This window comes from Agrilus planipennis, unplaced genomic scaffold, assembly GCF_000699045.2.
Source record: "Agrilus planipennis isolate EAB-ADULT unplaced genomic scaffold, Apla_2.0 scaffold5, whole genome shotgun sequence".
NCBI lineage: Eukaryota > Metazoa > Arthropoda > Insecta > Coleoptera > Buprestidae > Agrilus > Agrilus planipennis.
This window is the reverse complement of record NW_020442468.1, coordinates 1065248-1073911: the sequence shown is the minus strand read 5'-3', so window position 1 is coordinate 1073911 and position 8664 is coordinate 1065248. Positions and strand designations below refer to the sequence as shown.

At 35.6% G+C, this 8664-nt stretch overlaps 2 protein-coding genes across 2 annotated transcripts in view; both read right to left on the bottom strand.

Moving 5' to 3' along the window:
* Positions 1 to 3611, bottom strand: part of LOC108736517 — a 58465-nt gene extending 54854 nt beyond the window's left edge. The window contains exon 1 of the mRNA XM_018468984.2: positions 3511 to 3611. The gene's annotated coding sequence lies outside the window, so the exon portion shown is untranslated. The remainder of the gene's footprint in view (positions 1 to 3510) is intronic.
* Positions 1 to 8664, bottom strand: part of LOC108734776 — a 116905-nt gene that overhangs the window by 5531 nt on the left and 102710 nt on the right. The gene's annotated exons all lie outside the window — the stretch shown is intronic.

Sequence of the window (8664 nt, the reverse complement as noted above, 5' to 3'; positions counted from 1 at the left end):
ACGATTTTCCTGCTTTTCCATTTTTACGAAAACCACAGAGGCGTCTTGTTCAGCGTGCTGTCAAACCTACACTAGCAAGGAGATCGGGCTGAAACTATAGCTACAAGCTATCCAAGGATGGTACTATAGAATGTCACCTCAAGGTAGGCCTAGTGGCGTCATCTCTTGGTTAGGCCGGAAACTTATCAATCCACCCTCGTATAGTATTGATGGCGAACAATGAAGAGATGCCAAAAATGATGAGAAAAATGGGAAGATACATCGCAGAAAGAGAACTAGAGATGAACAAAGATAAATCAAAGATAATGAAAGGCAGAAAAGGTGGTGGAAGAACGAGAAAGATAATATTTACATGGGAAGGTAAAGAAATTGAAGTAGTAGAAATGTACAACTACCTAGGCTACATCATACAGTAGAACGGAAATGAAGAGCAAATAAAAAACTTTAAAAAAAGGCAACTGCAGTCTTAGGGAAAGTATGGAGCATATTATCTGAAAGGAATTTCAAAAAAAGAGGGACATAAACGCAGAAACAAACCGAAGATGTATGCAAGTTTCAGGTTAGAATCAGAAACGACAGCTAATAAGTATTGACTGCCAGAAAAAGAAAGACTATACAGAATGGGTAAGAAAGAGGAGAAACACTACAGCATGTCCTACAAAAATGTGAGCCACAAAGAGCAAGAAAGTTAGATACAGCAGATCACGGGACCAGGAGCTCATGTAAGAATGTGGAATATAATATGCATAAGGTAAAGGAAGGAAAAGGAGAGCGAAGAAAACGAAGAGCACGATAGTGACACATAGAAAAGAGGAGATCTTCCTATTCTTTGTTGATATGAAGGAAGTCCTTGACAGGATAAACAGAAAGAATATATGGAGTATAATGGAAGAAAAAGGAATAAATATGAAATTAAGGAATAGGATAGAAGAAATATATGAAGCAATAACATCATTTAAAGTGAGAATCAATGAAAAAAATTCTGAAAAAATTATCACGAGTAACGGGATGGGACAACGATGTCCCTTGAGTACAGAGGTAGTCATGGAAAAGAAGAAAGTATGGACAGTATCTAGAAAAGAGAAGAAAGAAGAACACAATATTTACTTTTACCAGTGGGCTGACTCAATAATGTTTTTTAATGTTTAGGATAAACAGGATGTTCTTGACTTAAAAATAAATTAAATGCAATTATACAAAATAACATAGAAAGTGCTTGAACCCTTCAAAGATATACGTGAAGCCCTTTTGGTTTAATTTAAGCACTTGTATGCCTAAAGCCTTTTCTCAAATGCCTAGAGTTTTGAATTGAATTAGTTTTTGATATCAAAATGTAATTTATTAAGGCTTAGAAGTTACGGCTCATTTTTTAGGAAGGTTGTGCCTAACACGCTGCAACGATTTGGTATCCTACTGCAGAAAGCGAATAGAAACTGTTCAACATAAATTCTTTAGAATTTTAGCACCACGGCTAGGTTTACCTGATCCGTTTTTAAATCACGAATATACTATCACATCAGTCGCATCACGTATTCCGTCTCTTGTCTCTCTTAGAGTTTCTTCTGATATAAAATTTTTGTACAAATTGTTAAACGGTATTATACGAGGGTGGATTGATAAGTTTCCGGCCTAACCAAGAGATGACGCCACTAGGCCTACCTTGAGGTGACATTCTATAGTACCATCCTTGGATAGCTTGTAGCTATAGTTTCAGCCCGATCTCCTTGCTAGTGTAGGTTTGACAGCACGCTGAACAAGACGCCTCTGTGGTTTTCGTAAAAATGGAAAAGCAGGAAAATCGTGCTGTCATCAAATACTTTTATTTGAAGGGGTTAACGCCGAAGGAAATTAAAAAAGAGATGGACTCAACACTGGGGACATCCTCCCCGTCATATTCAACCGTTAAGCAGTGGGTTTCCGAGTTTAAAAAGGGTCGTGTGAGCACCTCTGATGGGCCTCGCTCAGGACGCCCCGTTGAGGTCACAACTCCAGATATGATCGAAAAAATTCATCAAATAGTGCTGGGAGACCGCAGATTGAAAGTGCGTGAGATAGCTGAGACCTGTAAGATGTCATATGAACGTGTGCAACATATTTTGCACCAACATTTGCATATGGAAAAGCTCTGTGCAAGATGGGTGCCGCGTTTGCTAACAGTCGACCAAAAATTGATTCGAAAAAACATTTCTACCGCAAATTTGTCATTGTATAAGCGTAATCCAAGCGAATTTTTGCGTCGATTCGTAACCGTTGACGAAACGTGGGTCCACCACTACACTCCTGAAACCAAAGAACAGTCTAAACAGTGGATTGGACCAGGGGAACCAACTCCAAAGAAGGCAAAAACAATTTTTTCGGCGAACAAGGTTATGGCTACTGTTTTTTGGGATGCAAGAGGTATTATATACATTGATTACCTTGCAAAGGGTAATACTATCACTGGTCAATACTACGCAGACTTATTGCAACGTTTGAGCCACGAGGTGAAAATTAAACGACCTCATCTGGCGAAGAAAAAAATCTTGTTTCATCACGATAACGCACCAGCGCACACGTCAATCGTTGCGACGGCTAAAATCAACGATCTAAAGTTTGAATTGATGCCGCACCCTCCTTACTCTCCAGACCTAGCCCCGAGTGACTATTTTCTGTTCCCTAATCTCAAAAAATGGCTTGGCGGTAAGAGATTTGCGGACAATGAAGAAGTAATCGAAGCTGTAAATGGTTATTTTGAGGAGCTTGACGAATCAGTCTATAGAGATGGCATTAATAGACTGGAACACCGCTATGAGAAATGTATCAGCCTTGGAGGAGATTATGTTGAGAAATAAAAAAAAAAAATTTTTAAAAACCTTGTTTTTCTTGGTCAGGCCGGAAACTTATCAATCCACCCTCGTAGATTATCCAAGGCTTTCTAACGAATTATGCTATAATGTTCAAAGTAGAAATATGCGATCTAATGTGATATTTTATTTAAAGTTTTTTTTAAGTCGAGAAATAATGTATTAACTAGAAAATGCTCGACAGTTAATGAGATGAACCTCGATTTGAGATTTGTTACTTGGCAAGATTTAAACCATGTAATCAACTAGTCTGTATTGCTATACGATTAATTGTGAGCTTCGCTGTTGATGCAATATAAATTCATAAGTAACTATGTTTTTATAAAGTGGACATATTGTCCGTCATATTTCTAAATAAAATAAAATAAAAATTAAACACAGATTCAGACACAGTTAAAGACTGGATTAGTGCACCTGCTGATCAAGAAGGCTGAAAGAGAATGAAAGAGCTTTCAGAGAAACTGTTCATATCTCAGGAATGCTTTATCTTCCGTACTTATTATATTATAAATACATATATATATATATAGAATTTGATCAGCGACCGGTTCAATTAAATTCTTTTACTTCAAGTTCTCTTTGTTGTAGAATACCTGAACAACAATTTCCTTCTATATATCAAGCACAATTACCCTAAATAATAACTATAAATATATGCCAAACTTACTTTGTACGCAGTCGGTGATATTTTTATGTAAATGTAACACATATTATCCAGTAACGACACGCCGAGTAACTACCGCCCCGAAACAACAAACAATTACTACCTTTTTATTATATTAACTAAACTGATGTTTCTCTGCCGCATCGGATAGTTCGAAGCTTTAGATCTGATAACGCGACCTTCTGCTCGCATTTTCATTGGCTGAACTTTCACTTTTCCTGCTAAAGCTAAACACAACACGTAACTTAGATGACGTAGATGTAGATATAGTCTACTCAACAGAACTTTTCGTTATACGTAGTCACATAATAAAACAATAATAAATAAAGGGTGAATAAATTGTTTAATAAATAAATAATAATTTTATATATGCATCGTTTTACGTGTCTAAAATATGTTTAAATATATAGTGTATTTCTCAAAATTAGTTTGTAAATAAATGGTCCCGTAATAAGATAGAGATGCAATTTGAAAGATATTCTTGTCTCATCTTGTTTCAAATCAGTTCTTTCAATTTAGATTTCCTTTTTGTATTTTGAATGCTAAATGCAAAATACGTATTTTCATATAAATACTTTTTTGTAGTACCCATTTAATTTTCTACATTTACGTAAGTATAAAATATTTTTTAAGAATACCTTGCAAGCATTTGTTGTTTTTTTAAATATTGGAGTTTTTCTAGGTTAATTGGAAAAAAGACTGATGTTTGTTTAGCGTGAAGGATCAAAGCCAAAATAGGGTTGCAAATAATTTTATTGATGTAAAGTCAAGATCAATCGTTTTATATCGAAATATTTACAACCCCATTTTGTTTCTGATGTTTTACACATTGTAATTAGAGACGGAAATGGAATCCATGGTTTCTTTAGCTTTGGGTTCATCTAATAAGTGAATTTTTTCGGATCGTTTTCTACTAATTTTGGATTATAGGCATATTAGCACACCACAATATCTTATAGTTTTCGATATTGTTTTGTCGTAATTGATAGAATTTCGTAGTTCCTTGCTAAAGGTACGATAAGTGGTGATTTAGCAGGTGCTGATATCAATTTGGAACTTCAAAATTCTATGGACCATGACACTGAACCCAGAAACCAATATCGATCCAACGTTTTAGATTATCCATTTCCAATGAGACACTGTTAAGCAAATTCTAAAATGCTCTTGTCCTAAACAATATGGTAAATTTATGGATGAAACTTAAACACAGGCCAATTCGGGAAGGGGTAAGCTAATAATACCTATTAATCTATTTTGGATTAGATACTTCTTTTATTTTTTTATTCATTCATATTTTTGCACAACTACCTACTTCAATCAATCATCAATCATAAGGTCGTCAGTCCTAAGACTGGTTGGACACGTACCTCCACTTTTTCCTATCCTGAGCTAATCTTCGCATTTTCCTAAAACTAGAGCATCCCACATCCTTAACTATTTGCGAACAGTAATTAAACCTAGGTCTACCTCTAACCCTCATAGCTCCTGTTTCTGCCTCTAATATGTCTCTGACTAGACCTTCATGTCTGAGAAGGTGTCCTGCCAACCTATCTCGCCTATTTTTTATTGACTTCCGTAGAGTCCTTTGTTCTCCTATCCATTCTAATACCACTTCATTTCTAACCTTTTCTACCCACGTTATCCTCATCATTCGCCTATAACACCACATTTTGAAAGCTTCTAACTCAAAATTTCACCGTTTTTGGACCCCTCCCCCCCATTCGCCACTCTAAATCACACTTTCAGCAGTCTCCCTAATAAATATTACGTCACAAAAGATAGTTCACTTTCCACCCCTTGCATGCCCACAGAGGTGATCAGTATTCTTTGTACGAATGGGTTTGTGTACGTGTATGTATGTGTATATACAAAGCTTTAGTAGGAAAATTAAAGTACAATAGTTGACTAATCAGTAGCACACCACCTCCCCCCAAAGCACAATACATCGCTAGAGGCCTGAATAAATAGGAACGTACATAGATATTATTAAATCAGATGAGCATGTGTATAACCGATTTAGGTGACAATACCTAATGGAAGTTTATGAACATTGTAATTGTGTAAACACATTGGATTGGTTGAGCCGATTAATACTATTATTACATTATTCGATTAAATCGCAAGGGTTCATGCTATGTCTCGCTTACATGCTACCATTCCAGTAATTTCATTTCTACGATACGCATTTTAATGAAATTAAAACCGTAATTTAGAGATCCAATATAGTTTTTAGTGCCTATTATTGATTTTAAAATTCAACTATATCGGTCTCCATGGCTTTCCAATGAATTATTTTAATACTGCGTTCAAGCTAACTCAATAAATAACTAAACGGGACGCAGAACAATTTCAAATTTAATGGAACTATCAAAAGGATTTCTCTATAAATAACTGTTGAAATTAATTGTAAGTTAAATGTACATACGTGTATTTAATTCAACATGGAGAATCATACACAATATCGTCCACCCGAAGAAAATATAGGATGAAACAGGAATAAATGCAGAGCTTGCAAGAGGTGTTAGAGTACAACAAACCATAAAAATTAAGTAAACAATTGTATGTCCAAAAATTCCTCAGTTTTGAGAAAAACGTAATTGAAAATATAGAAAAATTCAATTCCGGCCCTGGTAAGGAAATACGGTCCGCGACGCTACACTAAATCAGCTGGTGATTACAGGCATAAGAGCAGTTCAATAAAGTAATTCAGCAATACAACATCAATCATTAGTACAGATCTGTCACTATATAACAGTTGTTGTTGCAATAATGTGATGTGATACATGATACGAGTTTGAACCATAGAGTCCCTGTAGGGACGAAATACTCCAATATATAAAAGACAATCTCCAAAATAACACACGCGAAATAGCAGAGAACGTTGGCTCCTCTCATATAACAGTGCGGCAAATTTTAAAAGAGCAATTGCTGCATCCTTATCATTTGCAGCGAGCGCAAGCCTTGAAACTGATTTTCAGCCGCGAATGTGTCGATGGTTCGGAATCTATCTAGCTGTAGACTTTATATATCATGCTACGCTATTCGGTGGACACCTGTGTTGTCAATTCACGCACAGGACCGGCTTCGGATTGTAAATCATTGAATTTCTTGAAAAACATTTTGCCCTTAACCATACTGCTGTTTACTACTTATTGTTTATTGCATCTAGTTTACCACCGTGCAATTGTTTATTGCATCTAGCTTACACCATCCAAAACTCGGAACCTATTTCTGTTATACCACCCTGTATTACGAATATTTATCAAGAATCGTCAGATTGACGGCGTTGGAACCATAATAGAGACTATAGGTGGGCAGGTACATGAGAGCTCGTATGGAGTAGTGACTATAGTGGTGGTCAGTGGTAGGAACTAGATCATAGTAAATTTGATCAAAAATGACTAATTCGATCTATACTTCTAGTAATAAAAGTACAAATTTTGCTTTTCCTCGTAAGTGTACAGCTTAAATATTACCTTCCGTATATCGAGATATTTCAACAGTTTTAAACAAAAGTTTGGAACTTGTCCAATTCCAATGACGAGACGTTTCGTGACAATAATTAAAAAGCAACTGAGCCGGTTTCTTTTGAACGACTACAAAACTGAAGACGGCACAACGTTAAGCCGAGGTAAAAGGGGTTGTTACCACTATTCTTAAAACAAACAACCTCTTCGTAGCCTTGTGTAAGTTATATGTACGTGTTTGAAGTGTACAAAGCTACGATACGCGTAACAACGCCTCCATCATCAATCGAAACTAACTAAAAGTTCTGCCATCATCGCATTGGCTAAAAGCATTCCAAACCCGAACTAATTGGAAAGTAAACCAATAAATTTTCAATTAATAATACGAACCAGTTTGGAGCTTTCTACATCACGAAGTGGAAACACTCGCGGTGCTTTCACTGTTTTTACAGTTTCCGTAATCGTTGAAGTGATATTGCACTTTTAATTGCTCGGTTGGTACACCCCATTTTGGTAGGGTTAATTTCAATACACTAAAGTGAATTATTTTCGGAATTAATTTTTACCAGTACAGATAACTTCAAATTAATGAAGAAAAATTGTTACACCCTCGCTAGGTATCAACCATAGAACTATAAATAACAATAATCTTGTGGTATGAGATCCTCATTCGTGTTATATTTCTCAAGGTAGGTAGTGATAAGCAAAATAGGTCTTGATCTTGCATTCTTGTCTTGCTCGTGGTCATGCGGTATTAATCATGCAGAACTACCTTTCTACTGGTAAGACCAAGACCAAGACTAAAACCGAGACCGAATATGCAAGATCAAAACAAAAAATTACCACTTCTGGTGGATTTGCTAGTTAAACTATTTGAAATAACTTTATTTATTCTTTTCTTGGAACAAAACATTTTTTTTGTATTTAAAATTTTCAGTTTGTTTTACTAGATTTTAATGATCATCATAAGGTTGTCAGTCCTAAGACTGGTTGGTCACGCACGTCCAATCCTTCCTATCCTGATCTAATCTTCGCATTTCCCTGAAACTACAACATCCCACATCCTTAACTATTTACATCTACCTCTACTCCTTTTAACTCGTGTATCTCTCTCTAATATGTCTCTAAGTAGACCTTCATGCCTCAACTATTTTATTTCGGAAAAGAGAAGTCGTAATTATTTACCTGAAAGCATCTTTAGACCAGTCTTGGTCCAAATTATCATAAAATTTTCTTATAACCAAATTCAACACCGAAAAGTTATATTTCTCAAGTCAATTTAAGTTTATACGCAGAATAATGATTGCAATTTTTCATTGGAAATCGCTTTTTGCGTAAATTCCGCATTTTTACGGGAATTTAATGTCAAGTCGGAAAATCTTTAATGTTCCTTGTGCGTCGATGCTTAAAATATCTAAATCATTCGCTTTGTAATTTAGCAAATCATTTATGGCGAAAAGCAGGCCAATAAATTGTTAGTAATGCGATTCGGATTTGAAATTTCAAAGAGCAATATTCGAGCATTTGTGTTGAGTAGAACACCATATTGGAAATCTAATGTCTTTTTTCAGAAAATTCCAATTAAATTAACGACGTACAACAAAACTCAAACGATCCCAGCGTCAGGCAGAACGCATCGATATTATTCAATCACCCAATATTTATCGAAAGCATCTTTAGACCAAGACTG